The 15,237-nt window shown below is 42.9% G+C and overlaps 1 protein-coding gene across 2 annotated transcripts in view; it reads right to left on the bottom strand.

Moving 5' to 3' along the window:
• Positions 1 to 15,237, bottom strand: part of LOC133378426 (B2 bradykinin receptor-like) — a 53,731-nt gene extending 38,494 nt beyond the window's left edge. The window contains exons 1-2 of one of the 2 annotated variants that reach the window (XR_009761015.1): positions 15,151 to 15,237; positions 191 to 619 (exon numbers count right to left, since the gene is read on the bottom strand). The gene's annotated coding sequence lies outside the window, so the exon portion shown is untranslated. Of the gene's footprint in view, positions 1 to 190; positions 620 to 15,150 lie in introns of those variants that run through there. The other variant, XM_061613270.1, reaches the window with a different exon arrangement.

Below are 15,237 nucleotides of genomic sequence, written 5' to 3'. Positions count from 1 at the left end.
ACTTATTTGGTTTACCAAAGGCCTGATCCTTGGCTGGGGAATATACAGACCAGAAGGGAGGGCAAGGTAATTACCAAGGCTGAACAGAAACTGTATCTAATGGTGGCAGCGGTGAAGGGAGAGATTGTAACAAGTCACGTATCCAGAGCAACCAAGAGTTGTATGCTTTATATATAAAGATACAAGGGGGTTGGGAACAGCATAGGCACACAGTCACAAAATAACAAGCTATAGAGAGACTTAGGCAAAGTCTCTGGGAGTACTGGTTACAGGAAGTGACTGGTGGTGCTGCCTAGCAGTGGGATCTAGTGAGATCTGTGCTAGAGCGGAGTGAGAAACCATATAAAGGACGGTCCTGACTGGTGGTGTCCCTGGTGGTGCCTAGTGAAAGGCAGTAGCCACAAGCAGATGGGAACCTGACAGGGAGAACCAGGGAAGGACGTCACATGCCCCCCTCCACAAGTCAATTTATTATTTCTTTTCTTGTATTTATATCCCACTTTTCTTCCATCACAGAACCCCATGGTGGTAAACGTGGTTCGAGGTCCATGGTATCCCAGGTCAGGCAAGTTTGTTTGGCACCTGGGGCAGAAAATCCCACAAGCGTGTCTCCTTTTCCCTGGCAGGAAATATACAAAAATAATAAATTAAATTACTGTCAATATGCTGCACTTTCATGACACCCCAAATCAGCTATCTGTGGTGACCGCTTTGCTCTGCCTCATGGTAGGGCCAGCCCTGGCTATAGCCTAGTGGCTTTGTTTAAGCCCCTGTTTCTCTATTATTGTGGACTGTGAGTATCTGAACACAGGAAGCTGCCCTTTGTAGAGCCAGACCATTGGTCCATCACTCCTGGTACCATCCACTCTGACTGGCAGCAGTGCTCCAAGAGACCAAGCAGAGTTATTTTCCAGCTCAGCTAGCCAAGATCCTTTTTAGTTGCATATGCCAGGTGCTGAATCAAGGATCCTTGGCATGCGTAACAGAGCTTTACCACTGCGCTGTGGCTGTACTGGATAACAGCCTCATATACTACATGTTAATCAGTCTTAACTAAATGATATCTACTGGTTGTCTTCTGACAAATGGTGTGGAATCAGATCCTCCACCCCCCATCCTTTTACTTTAATCAGGTCAGTATGGGAACTGAGTAGATTTTATGACTAGGTTTCAGTGCATTTTTCTGGGAGCGCTCTCATACTTGCTGCTTTCAGTTTTCAGCTTCAGTGCCTCAGGCCTTCTCTCTGTCACTAGCACAGACTGAAACCAGAGTACTACCTGCTAACATTTGTTTGGAAGACTTCAACTGTACCAGCATGTCATCGTTCTTTGATGCTTATTCCTTGAGGTGAATTAATGTGGATATAACATCACAGTCTAAGAAGAATCTCTTCTCTATTATTACTAGATTTATATGCCCCTCCACCCAGGCTATCCCTCCCAAGCTCCTCCCCTTCTCCCCAAGTGTGAATCCTTAAAAGGCCAGCCACGTGGCCTGAAGTGGAGTGCTTCTTCTCCTTTATACCTTCTGGCTGAGATGGCAGATACTGGGAGGTGGGGAGTACACAGAGCGGCGTGGGCTACATAGTCTGCCCTGTGCTCCCTAAGCTAGCTTGCTGTCCTTGTGTTCCATTGCCAGTGTCAAAGTAAGATTCAACTGCCAGCCTGGCTGCTTTGTACATGGGATGAGATAAGGTGACATAGAATCATAGAATAGTAGGGTTGGAAGGGGCCTACAAGGCCATCGAGTCCAACCCCCTGCTCAGTGCAGGAATCCAAATCAAAGCATTCTCGATAGATGGCTGTCCAGCTGCCTCTTGAGTGCCTCCAGTGTCGGAGAGCCCACTATCTCTCTAGGTAATTTGTTCCATTGTCATATGGCTCTAATAGTTAGGAAGTTTTTCCTGATGTCCAGTCGAAATCTGGCTTCCTGCAACTTGAGCCCATTATTCCGTGTCCTGCACTCTGGGACGATCGAGAAGAAATCCCGGCCCTTTCATATACTTGAAGAGTGCTATCATATCTCCCCTTAGTCTTCTCTTCTCCAGGCTAAACATGCCCAGTTCTTTCAGTCTCTCCTCATAGGGCTTTGTTTTGTCATCTTGTCCTCCATCTCTGGCAGCAAAATGTCATTGGCTGGACCTGTATTCCACCACCAAGGGAGATCTGGCTAGCTGGAACTAACCAGAGTAGGGCTTTTTCAGCAGTGGTACCCTGGCTCTGGACTGACTCCCCCATGAGATCAGGCCGACAGCTACTCTGAAGGGGTTCTGGTGACAACTGAAAACATTTTCATTTTGCCAGTCCTTTCAGGGAGTAGCTGCAGACGTTTCATTATATTGTTCATCAGATTTAAAGGCACTGAGATACTGGTGTTAGCAGTGCTGGATTTAGGCATAAGCTAAACAAGCTACAGCTTAGGGCCTCACAATCCGCAGGGGCCTCAAAAAAGTTCAGAATTTTTTGGGGGGGCTTTTAAAATTTTATGTGTACTGAATATATATATATATGGTGTAATTTTTTAACAAAGGGCCTCCAAGCTTTATATAGCTTAGGGCCTCACCAAGTCTAAATCCGGCAAGAGGTGTTAGAGTTTTTATTGATTGCATTCTGTTTATGTTTTGATTTGTTGCAACCCACCCTGTGACCTTAGGGCAGGAGTGTGGAACCTCAGTTCTTCAGACATCTCTATTGGGCCTGCAATTCTCCCCCTCTCCAGGCCATACCCTTTCCCCCCAGGCTGCACCCCATACCAGACCATGCACTGTGCCCTTCTTGAGTGCTTTTGTCTGGCCAGAACACCTCATAGAACTTTGATCATGCATGGAGAGAGGTGTGTGTAGAAACTGATGACTTTTGCATGGCTGGAATCTCAAATACAGTTTTCCACTTTTTTGCAGCAATTTGTGATTTTTTTAAAAAAAAATCCTCATAAAAATTCTTCAATGTTTCAGTGTGAATTTCTCCTATTAAACACATTCTTGTATGCAGTTTTGACTAATGCGTATTTTTGAAAGCAATTTCTTCTAATGAAATGCATTTTTGTTTGTTATTTTCACTAATCTATTCATTTTTATGCACACTTTCTTCTGATATATGCATTTTTGCAGGCATTGCTTGGTTGGAGAAGTGCCTTGCAAAATGTGGGTAAGTGCAAATTTCAAAAGATGGCTGAGTTTTGGTTCTCATATTGTGTCAGAAAGTGTGGACTTAGATTCTGCTTTAAATGCAAACTGAATCCAATTCCCCCCCATCGTTAATTAAAATGTAGTGTACTTTATTATTTTATTTATTTATTATTGGATTTATATCCCTCCCTCCCAATAGGAGCCCAGGGCGGCATTTACATTTTTTACCTAACAGAACAACAAAGTATTGTTCCCCCCCCCCCCAAATCTCTTTAAAGTGTTTTTAAGTAGATTGTTATCTTAGAATTTCTTGATGTTCACATCAGTTTCCGGAATAATTGCCTTCAAGTTGATCCGTTGTTTGGCAGAGAGGGAAGCTTTCCTCTCAGGTTTCATATCACTTGCCTTATCAATAAACAATTCTCAAAGATCTACCAGGACCTTCCCCTTAAAAAGGGATACATGGACATAATGCAACTTTCTTATCTGAAATACGCCTTGCTCTGTGCTCTCTTGGTTAGAATTTTTAGTTGCTGGTCTCAGTGCCAACTTGGGTTTGATTTTAGCTCTCTTTGCTCGGTTCGAATGCACCAGCTTCTTCTTCTGTTCGTTCTCGGCCTCCTTCTCAGATCCGCTGACTGTAGAGGTAATTTCCACGTGACCTCTTGTGTTTGGCATCCCGAGACTAGAGGATGTATAGTCCTTTGTACTTTGCAAAGGGAAGAGTCATATCTATTGCTCCATCTACTTGTGCATCTGCCACTGGCTTGTGGCCCCTGGAAGGTTGTCCATGAGACAATGTGGTCCTTGGATGAAAAACATTCCCCACCCCTGCCTTACAGTGAAGGGCAAGATATATATTTTAATAATAAATAGATAATAACCTCCACCTGCTTTTCTCCACGCTGCTTCAATACATTCCCATCACAGCTTGCAAGAGTGTGGCAAAGACTGTGGTAGGGCTGATCTACTTAGAGAGTTGTTATATCCAGTCAGATCATCACAGATAGCAGACATTGCCTGGGTGCCATTTCAAGGGATCAGGATGCTGCTGCTTTACATGAGCAAACAGGCTTCAGTTCCCTTCCTTCAGATACACAGTGTGATTAAAAGGTGTAAATCTCTCTTAAACCCATTCCTTTGCCAGTGCCATTCATTATTTGTTATTACTTTCTTCTTTGGTTATTACAGCAATATTTTTGAAAGCATTGGATAATATATCCTAGACGAGATAGGTCCTGACTTCACAGCTGAAGCGTTACAGGTTTGTGCAACGCTGTGGCTGGGACCACATGGCGAAAAGAAATACCCATTTTTCACAAGAAAGAATATGAAACTGCTAGACATATTTCACATCAGGCTCTGCTACAAAATCACCAAATGGCAGAAAGCCGCCTTCTATAACTCCACTGTCTCTTATTTCTAAAAGGTACTCATACCCCATCTTCTTTTCACATCCAGAATGGAGGAACTTAAGGCAGCTTGCATAACAGATCATTAAAAACAGAAAGATTAATCAAGGAAAACAAACACATTCCCTCCTCCCCCCAAAAATGTCCAAAAGCAGCAATTTAAACAACAACTTAGCACTAAAAAGAGCCAACAATAAAATAAATCCTGTTGAGTGTATAAAGTAAAAGCTTGTCAGAAAAGGGCATCTCTTCACACGGTGATGGAACACTGGGGAAGTGGGAGAGATGTGAACCACCTGGAGCAAGGAGTTCCACATTTTGGGTGCCACAATAGAAAAGAACGTCTCCCTGCCAACTGTATCTCAGAAGATAAAAAGATAGTTTGAATGCAATGTCATCGCTTAGTGTTATTTTAACAAGTCTATCCTCTCCCTGAGCTCACATGCTCCTCCCACTCCTCAACTGGTGTGGCCACAAGGAGGAGTTCAGAAGCTTCAACTTCCATTTTAGATTAACTGCATTGAAGATGTCTTCTGCTTGAAGGGCCATCTAAGTTGAATCTGGTTTAATGATAAAGAACCCTAAGAGGGGAGAGCAGGGGCCTTGAAGTTCCACATCAACAATTAGTATCTGGACAGCAGACTGAGTAAGTACAGACGTCACCTGGTCGCAGGCTTCCTCACTATGGTGAGATTTATTTCTGTTTAAATTCTTGTAAACATGCTGAATTTCCATCTACACATGTGAATTAGCATGTGCAAATTTTATGTGGATCCATAACATCCCTTGTCCTCTTTTTTTGGTAACACATTTCCTGTTTTTTAGCAACATCTACATGGTCGCCCTGCTTAACTATGGTTCGTGAACACAAACAACTTCAACTATGGCTAGTGAAAACAATCCAGCTTAATAAACAATGGTTTGAAGATGGCTTGTTTTCATGAACCATAATTAAGGTTAACCATATTGTCCACATTTGGATAACACAGCAGACTGCAGTTAATCTAAAACAGAAGCAAATGAGCCTGGCTGCTTGGGGCAAGGCTAGGCTCATTCTCATAATGCTAAATCATGGTTTAGTGTTACATATCAATGCAATCAAAGGGATGTAGAGAAAGGCCTCACTACATAATCTCAGGAAATGAGGGGATTCATATGAGAGGAGACAATATTTTAGATCCTTGGTTCTCCAAAGTTCCCCTTTCCCAACATGTTGCTAGACTATGTTTCCTGTCATCCTTGTTGATTGGTCATGCTGGCTGGGGCTCCCCAGCTGTGATGTAGATAGTACTGGACTAGATGTACCATTGGATTTATTCAGTACAGTATACAAGTAATCCTACAATCGGGATATTAAAGGCCTATAGGTCACAACACGGCACAGAGGATTTTTTAAGTGTGTTCAACTGAACATGTTCAGAGAATTCTTCCTGAGAGTCGCAACTCTGGCTTATCAGGGCTCCCAATAGTGGATAGACTTTCTAAGTGTGTTCAACTGAACATGCTTAAAAACCCTCGTCAGAACCTTGTGCTAATCTGAAGAGCATCCTGTGCATCAGAGGACATCAGGGGAGAGGCTTGCATGTGTGTCCCTGTCTCGCCCCCAGTTTAATCCTTTGATCGCTCAGGTAAACACCTCAACACAATTTTTATTGACTGTTCATTCTGATTGGTTTGCAGGGAGATTAGGGGATGTTGCTAGTGATAGTGTGGGATGGGGGAACCTGTCAATTTCAGTTTCTCATTCTTCCAATCTTAAATGCAGTCCTCCACATTTCCACATCAGTTTGCAATTTAAAAAAAAAGTTCCCATGAAAATTTGTCAGTGGTTTTGTGTGAATTTCCCCCACTATACTCCTTTTTGTGTGCAATTTCCCCTAACATACACATTTTTGCAAAGCAATTTCCCCTAATATAATGCATTTTGTTATATTATGTTCACTAGTCTATGCATTTATATGTGCACTTTACTCTGGTATTTGCATTTTGTACACATTGCACGGCTGGAGAAGTGCATTGCAAAGTTCAGAAACGTGCACATTCCGAATAGTGGCTGCGCTTCGTTTTGCATATTGTTTTGGAGAGTGCGAATGAGGTAAGTTTGCCTTTAAATTTGAACTGAATTGAATCTCTCCACCATCCCTAAAGTTTGCTCACACTGTCCAGAGCATTTCCCCACTATTTTCCTTGTTGGAAAGAGTTCTCTCTTTCGAGGAAGTGTGTTTGCTGCACGCGACCCCCGAGTCAGGTATAATTGCATAACCTGAATTTGCCAGTCTGTGATTGAATCCCCAACATGGTGACAGTCTGGAAACACCCAGTCTTCACGGCATTTCTTTCTCTTCCTTCCTGACTGGCCCTTCCTTACTACACAGATTGGGAAGTCTTCAAAATCCCCTTTCTGATTAACCCCCTTTTGCCTTACCACCCTGCCTCCTTTGCCATTTCCCTCAAGCCTCTATTTCCCCCTCTTCTCAATGTTGTAAGTCACTTTTTGCTTCCTTCTGAAAAAAAGTGGCAAATAAATAAATACATGATTTTAACCCTTTCTTCCCCTGCTAGGTTCCTGAACAAAAGCCTTCCTCTGCATGCACTATTTGCACTGGGCAGAAATGCAGCCCATCACCCCTGCAAAGAAGGATGGACTGAAACAAGAACTGTGAAGCGCTTTGTGCGGGAAAACACGTTTTAGAAACCATTAATGATAAAAAAATATTCTGAAGATTAAAGAAGGGGCATATTATTTATTTATTAAATTTATATCCCATTCTTCCTTGAATAAAAAGCTGAGTAAAAAGATTCAAAAAAGCATCCTGCTGCCTACTTTTGCTGTTCTTCGTATTATTTTATTTTAAAACATTTCTAAACTGCTCAATATTTAAAAATCTCTAAGCAGTATGCAAAAGTACAATGTACAAACAATAAAACAATATCATAAAAACAGAGATACATCACAAAACACCAGTAACACAGTCTTATAAGAAAAAACAAACAGAAACAGAAAAACAGGAATAGCAGGGTCCAATCTGAGCAGGCTGAGAGGTGCTGCTGCAGGGATGAGACTGCTGGGACCATCAAGGGGCAAGTATTTCCACTTGTCTTGCCCCATCCCTCTGCCTGGGCCTTATCAGGAGGAGCTGCAGACTGAGACATGCTGCTGCAGGGATGAGACTGTGCTGGGACATCAAGGGGCAAGCATTTCCATCTGCCTTGCCTCACCCCTCTGCCTGGGCCATATCAGGAGGAACTGCAGGCTGAGACGTGCTGCTGCAGGGATGAGACTGTGCTGGGACCATCAAGGGGCAAGCATTTCCACCTGCCTTGCCCCACCCCTCTGCCTGGGCCTTATCAGGAAGAGCTGCAGACTGAGACATGCTGCTGCTGGGGTGAGACTGCTGGGACCCTCAAGGGGCAAGCATTTCTATCTGTCTTGCCCCACCGTTCTGCGTGGGCCTTATCAGGAGGAGCTGCAGACTGAGACATGCTGCTGCTGGGGTGAGACTGCTGGGACCATCAAGGGGCAAGCATTTCTATCTGTCTTGCCCCACCCCTCTGCCTGGGCCATATCAGGAGGAGCTGCAGACTGAGAGGTACTGCTGCTGGGATGAGACTGTGCTGGGACCATCAAGGGGCAAGCATTTCTATCTGTCTTGCCCCACCCCTCTGCCTGGGCCATATCAGGAGGAGCTGCAGACTGAGAGGTACTGCTGCTGGGATGAGACTGTGCTGGGACCATCAAGGGGCAAGCTTGGCCACCTGCCTTGCCCCCTCACTCCTGCTCTCAGTGACATATTTCTGGGGACTGTCCCTTACCAGGAAGATGAATGCTTCTGGATAGCTGTTGATGCTTTTTAGAAATGCTATGATTTTGTTAGTTTGATTTTTTGTAAATTGTATTGTTTTTATTTGTATTTTGTATTTGTGTTTTTTATTTGTGTGTAAGCCGCCTTGGGGGCCTTTTTGGCCAAAAGGCGGACTAGAAATAAAACATAACATAACAATTTTATGAGCCAAGAAAGACCTGGGCAAAAAGATGTAGGTGATATTCAATTAAATAATTGCCCAAGTACCCCCTTGTGCAACAGGACTTCCCCCCTCTCCTCCTAAATCTGTTCTGGGTTCCCCCCAACCTTCCAGAGAAGATTTGGGGATGGCACAGGGTGTGTACAAGGGTAGGAGAAGGTGGAAGCCCTGTTGTGCACGTGAAAATCATTCTGCTTGCACAATTATTTAGTTAAGTACCACCTAGGAACAGGCAAGAATTTGGAATCAAGTTCTCATTTCAAGTAAAATTCATCAAAATTGCACTTTCCAAAACAATATGAGGACCGAAACACAGCCATCCTTCAAAATTTGCATTTCCTCGAATTTTGGAATGCAGTTTGGCAACCAACGTTCACAAAAATGCATATATTAGGGGAAAGTGTGTATAAAAAAGAATGTACAAGTGAAAATATAATACAAAAATGCATTATATTATGAGAATTTGCTTGCAAAAATGTGTACATTAGTCAGAACTGTATACAAAAATGTGTTTGTTAGGAGAAACTTGCACTAAAATGCCTAAGAATTTTCATGAGGATTTTAAAAATAAAAATTCACAAATTGCTGCCAAAATGTGGAAAACTGAATTTCAGCCTGGAAAAATGAGAAACTGAGAGAACCAAACTAACAGATCCTTCCGTCCCTATACACCTTACATTTCCTTTGAAGGAGGAATGATGCCTCACATATTGGGATTCTCATCACAAACTAAGCTGTTTATTATCAGCTTCATTGGGGGGATGAGCTATGCTGAGGTTAAGAAGAACTCACCATTTTCCCTTTCGTAGGACGTGACTCACGCCACTTTATTCTCTGCAGCTGGCAGGGAGTGTGTCCCTTTTCACTTTGGCTTTGTGCATTCTCCCCCATATGGCAGGCCGTACCCCCAAAAAAACAATTGAAAGAGTATTTCATGATGAATACTCTCATTTATTTATTATTTAATTTGTATCCCACCCTTCCTCCCAGCAGGAGCCCAGGGGTGGCAAACAAAGCACTAAAAATGCTTTAAAACATCATAAAAACAGATCTTAAAATACATTAAAACAAAACAGCATTAAAAACATTTAAAAGAACAACTTTAAAAAGGGTTAAAAACATTATTAAAAAACATATTAAGCAATTGGAACACATGAAGTAAAAAACCAGAGATAAGAATCACTCCCCCAAGAATGGAGGAATGAACTGACCAGGTAGACAACATGCAGAGAGAGAGAGGAGGGCATGTGCGTGCCTGTGTGTTACATTTCCCAGTTACAACATGCTCCTTTCTCTAGAGGACGAAGCTTGCGGCAAAAAACAAAACAAACATCTGCATCTTGTTTCCTGCCCAGAGTCCCACATGTAGGCCCATTAACATCCAAGGATGCTAGACTTCTAGTCCCAGCATTTTCTCTTCTCTTAAAAAAAAAACAAAACTCTCCAAGGCCTCGGGTGGCTAAATCTCTCGGAGAAAGAATGGTGGCTATCCTTTGACATCCCTCACTGGCCAGAGTGAACCAAAGAGCTCTCATTGAACTGGACAGGGGGAGTGTGTCCCTGTTGGTTCTGCTGGACCTCTCAGCGGCTTTCGATACCATCGACCATGGTATCCTCCTGGACCACCTAGCTGGGATGGGACTTGGGGGCACTGTTTTGCAGTGGCTCCAGTCATTCCTGGAGGGTTGAACCCAGAAGGTGGTATTGGGGGACTCCTGTTCGACTCCTTGGCCATTGGCCTGTGGAGTCCCTCAGGGTTCATTTTTGTCCCCTATGTTATTTAACATCTACATGAAACCGCTGGGAGAGGTTGTTCGGGCATTTGGAGTTCGGTGCCACCAGTATGCTGATGACACCCAACTCTATTTCTCCTTTCCACCTTCTTCCAAGGAAGTTGTCTTGGTTTTAAACCGGTGTCTGACGTCAGTGGTGGATTGGATGAGGGTGAACAAATTGAGGCTTTATCCAGACAAGACAGAGGTGCTCCTGGTCAGTCGTAAGGCAGATCAGGGAACAGGGATACAGCCTGTGCTGGATGGGGTTATACTCCCCCTGAAGACACAGGTTCGCAGTTTGGGTGTCCTGGACTCAGCTTTAAATTTGGATTCCCAGGTTTCTGCAGTGGCCAGGAGGGCTTTTGCACATTTGAGATTAGCGCGCCAACTGCGCCCATTCCTTGACCCGTCCGATCTGGCCACGGTGACACATGCCTTAGTCACATCTCGTGTAGATTACTGTAACGTGTTCTATGTGGGGCTGCCTCTGAAGACTGCTCGGAAACTTCAGCAGCCAGAATGTTAACTGGGGCTGATTACACGGACCATACAACTCCCCTGTTAAAAAAGCTCCACTGGCTGCCAGTTTGTTTCCGGACACAATTCAAAGTGCTGGTACTGACCTATAAAGCCCTACATGGCTTGGGTCCAGGCTATTTGTCAGACCGCATCGCCCTCTATGTGCCTGCCTGGGCCCTGAGATCCTCAGGAGAGGCCCTTCTTTCAACACCTTCATCCACACAAGTACAATTAGCGAGGATACGAGATAGAGCCTTCTCAGTGGCTGCCCCTAGGCTTTGGAATTCCCTCCCTAAGGAGATAAGAATGGCCTCTTCCCTGCAGTCCTTTCGTCGACAGGTAAAAACTTTCTTATTTCAGCAAGCCTTTTATTCCGAAGGCGGCTAAGGATAGGCCCAAAAGGAGGTTATAATGTCCTTGCTTGTTTATTTTTTAATTCTATGAGTATAGTTTTTAATTATCAGAAACAGTATAATGCTATTTTAAAATTAGAGTTCATTTTTTAATTATATCTGTCTATGTTTATTTATTTATGTATTATATGCTTTTAACTTTGGTAGGTTTTAATTGCATCTGTTTTTTATCTGGAAGCCGCCGTGAGTTCCAATTTGGAAAAATGGCGGGGTATAAATAAAGTTAATAATAATAATAATAATTTGCTATCTCAAGGAGACCATTAATTTCATTGGTTTACACAGGTGTGAAGGTTGATGGTGGCCCAGAGGCTTCAGCCCTGGAAGGACCTCAACTCAACTTGCTTTCCAAGCATGACTCCCAATGTTTCTAGCTAAGGAGCTAACACAAATGTACACATGCAAAAGAAATCTGCTCAGGCTCTGCAAGTCAAATAATAAAATTATATTGCTTTCCATTTGCAGGTCACACTCCCAGCTTTAGGCACATCAGCCTAAAGTTGAAATCAAGGGAAAGTATTTGGACGCATCTGCACAAGACTGGTGCTGACAGCTTTTTGTATTGCTTCTATGTCTTTAACAGCTGCTTGATGTGCACATATTATCAAGTCAAAATATTTATGTTTATGTCCATGCACTTAAAAGCTCCCCAAACTGATTTCTGCCTGCAGATTCCCTCAGGAAAGGAAAGCTTTTATGCTGGAGTTCTTTCCCCAATGAACAGATTTCTTTTCTGCTCAACACACATTAGGTAATATTTAATGGGATTAAAATGCTTGTCAGTTTATGCTCCTCTCTTTCTGTTTCTTTATATCAGTCATAGTAGTGCAGTGGTAAATGCAAAAGTGCAGGTTCCCTCCATGTTAGTCACAGCCATTACCACTCCCGGTTTTTTGCTGCTGGATTGAGAATGAGATCCTTGTGCATGCCTTCTCCTACAACAACAGACATCCCTAGGAGCCAATCAGCATGAAAGGAGAGAGTGTTAGCTACTGAAGAGAGTCTTCTCAGTGGCTGACTCACCTTCTTTCACTCCGATTGGCTCCAATCAACAAGAAAGGACAAGGAAGCATGTTAGAAGATTCTTCTCAGTAGCTAACACACTTCCCTTTCATGCTGCTTGGCTCATGGGAGAGTGAGGGGTCTAAGACCCCCCTGAGACCAGTCATCAGTGTGTCTTTTCTTGCTTTCTAGCAATTAAATCAGGGTGGGGAACCTGTGGCCCGTTGTTGGGCTATAGCTCCCATTATCCTTGTCTGTGGCCGCGCTGGCTGGGGTTGATGGGAATTAGAGTTCAACATCATCTGGCCATAGGTTCTCCATCTCTGAATTAAATGATGTTACCTTGATCATCTGGGTTCATTCATGTCATTAATTTAATGGCACTTCCAAATTAGCATTTCTACAGGTGAGCAGATTCCTGCAATTCACAAGGAGATTTTTATGACCTCATATTGATTGTTGCTAACTCAAAACAAATAGCATGTTCAGCATGCGATGGAACAGCCATTGCTTCATACCACTGAGCAGCTCCTTTCCAGAAGTATTTCCCCTTCACTTTTACCTTGGTACTGTTATCACTGCTTGATGATAAGCAACAATATTTGGAGATAGCCTAACATTTGCAATAGCTTTTTGTATTCAAAAACAGGAATCCCCAACAGAGGTGCACTTCAGTGAAGAGGAATTATGCATCAAGAAGTGGGAGGGTGGGGGAGTGGGGCTTTCCGGGCACCTAATGTCTTGAAGGCCAGATATAATGGGGCGTGCTGGAGTATGGCAAATATGGTGCTGCAGCTGCATCAGATTGCTTTTTGGATCCTCTCTGAGCTCAAGTTTGCAGTGTGTTGCAGATCCCATTGGTCAGCAAGCATCATTGTAATGTCATTGCACAACTGCCCTGCGCAAAAGCACCTCTGCAACAGACAAATCCTCACTTGGAAAACAGTAAGGATAAAGTGGTCTTTGCCTTCAATGCTGCTGCTGCTGCTACTAGTACAACCATCGCCACCACTTTGGAAACATATTCATAAAATCTATTAGCCCATCTGCCTAGACTCACCTACTACTACTACAATGACTACAAACTTGCAAATATAGTCATAGAATGTATTATCCCACCTGTCCAGACACATGTATGAATGCATATACACAGAAAAAAACTTTAAGTCTCCCTACCTAATCTCCTATTTGTTACTTTCTCAGTATAATCCTCTGTATCTTTACTCAGAAGTAAAGCTCAGTGAGTTCAAGTATGCATGCAGTAGGATTGCATCCCCAGTCTATCTTTGTGTCACCTCTCCTACATTGAGGCCATTGATCTCCAGAAAATAGATCGTTGTTTCTTTTCATAACCGTAGCTGCAATCTGCAACCTTTTCAAACTCAGGATCCATCTTTTCAGCCAGCAACGATAGCAGCCACTTGTACCTGTATTTTACACTTGTATTTTTCTATTTACCATTTTCTGTCTTTTGCAAACTACCTTTGACTGGAGGCACAGCCCACATAAGGGTTCTGATTTAGCAGCTGAATATCATCATTCTACAAACATCCCCAATGTAAACCCTCTGCAACTTCTTTTGCAACATTGGTTGTCATCACCAACCAGTCATCAATATATAGAGCAATTCTGCAACTTAAAGAGCAATCCAGTGCATGTTTACTCAGAAGGAGCTGTCAGTTTCAATTTTCTCAGTCTCTCTTTTTCCAGTCTTAAATTTGGTTCTCCATATTTCTGCAGCAATTTGATAAAAAAAAATTCACAAGATTTTTTTTAGCATTTTAGTGTAAATTTATCCTAAACACATTTTTGTATGCAATTTTGACTTATACACATTTTTGCAATTTATCATAATATAATACATTTTTGTAATTTTCACTATGCTCATTTTTATGCACACTTTCACTTCATATATGCATTTTTGTAAACATTGCTTGATTGGAGAACTCCATTGCAAAATTCAAATAAGTGCAAATTTCAAAGGACAGCTGTGTGTTGGTTCTCATATTGTTTTGGAAAGTGCAGATTTGATGTATTTGGGTTTAAATGCAAGCTGAATTGAATTTCTACCTCATCCCTACTAAGAAGTAAGTCCCACTGTGTTCAGCAGGCCTTACTACCTAGTACAGTCATCTTTCTGATTGTAGCTTTAGTGAACCATGCCTCCGATATCATAGAAGTCCTCCTTTGGAATCCTTGTTGTCACTGCTATCAAAACCAGCTATTCTTGCAAGTCTATCATGTCAGCGGCACAGACAGCCAGTCTGGGGTAGTGATTAAAGTGTTGGACTAGGTCCTGGGAGACTAGGGTTCAAATTCCCATTCAGCCATAAAGCTTGCTGGGTGACCTTGGGCCAGTCACAACCTCTCAGCCTAACCTACCTCACAGCGTTGTTGTGTGGATAAAATGGAGAGGGAGAAGAACTATGTACACCATCTGGAACTCCTTGGAGTAAAGGTGGGGTATAAATGTAGTAATAAATAAAAATAAAGGCAAGTGTGTGTATGTACGCGCATGTATAATCTAAAACGTCATTGCATTCCTCAAGGAAGCAGGGAGAAGAAATAACTAGTCCTCTGGGGACAAAGGGACCCACTGGGGAAGGGCTGTGGCTCAGCGGTAGAGCACCTGCAGAAGATACCAGGTTCAACCCCTGGCATCTCTAGGTAGGGCTGGGGAATGTCTCCTGTATGAAACCCTGATGGATCACTAGCTGAGCCTGGGTTAAGACGGCTTCCAATGTTTCAGAATAAAGCAGAATTTTTGGAACAGAGAAAAAGGGAGGATCCCTTCATTAGTAAATACAACAGGGAATTAAGTAAACTTTACAAAACTTCCACTGTTAATAGGAATTCAAAGAGAAGCAGCTGCACATACCTTTCTAGGAAAGAGTTTGGTAGTTCAAGGGTAGTTCAAGGCTCACTGTGGTTGCCTTCGTGAATGATCCCAGCAATGTTTTTCCGA

The sequence above is a fragment of the Rhineura floridana genome, chromosome 2 (assembly GCF_030035675.1).
Source record: "Rhineura floridana isolate rRhiFlo1 chromosome 2, rRhiFlo1.hap2, whole genome shotgun sequence".
Taxonomy (NCBI): Eukaryota; Metazoa; Chordata; class Lepidosauria; order Squamata; family Rhineuridae; genus Rhineura; species Rhineura floridana.
Note: the sequence above shows the minus strand (reverse complement) of the source record. Positions and strands in the feature narration are given on the sequence as shown.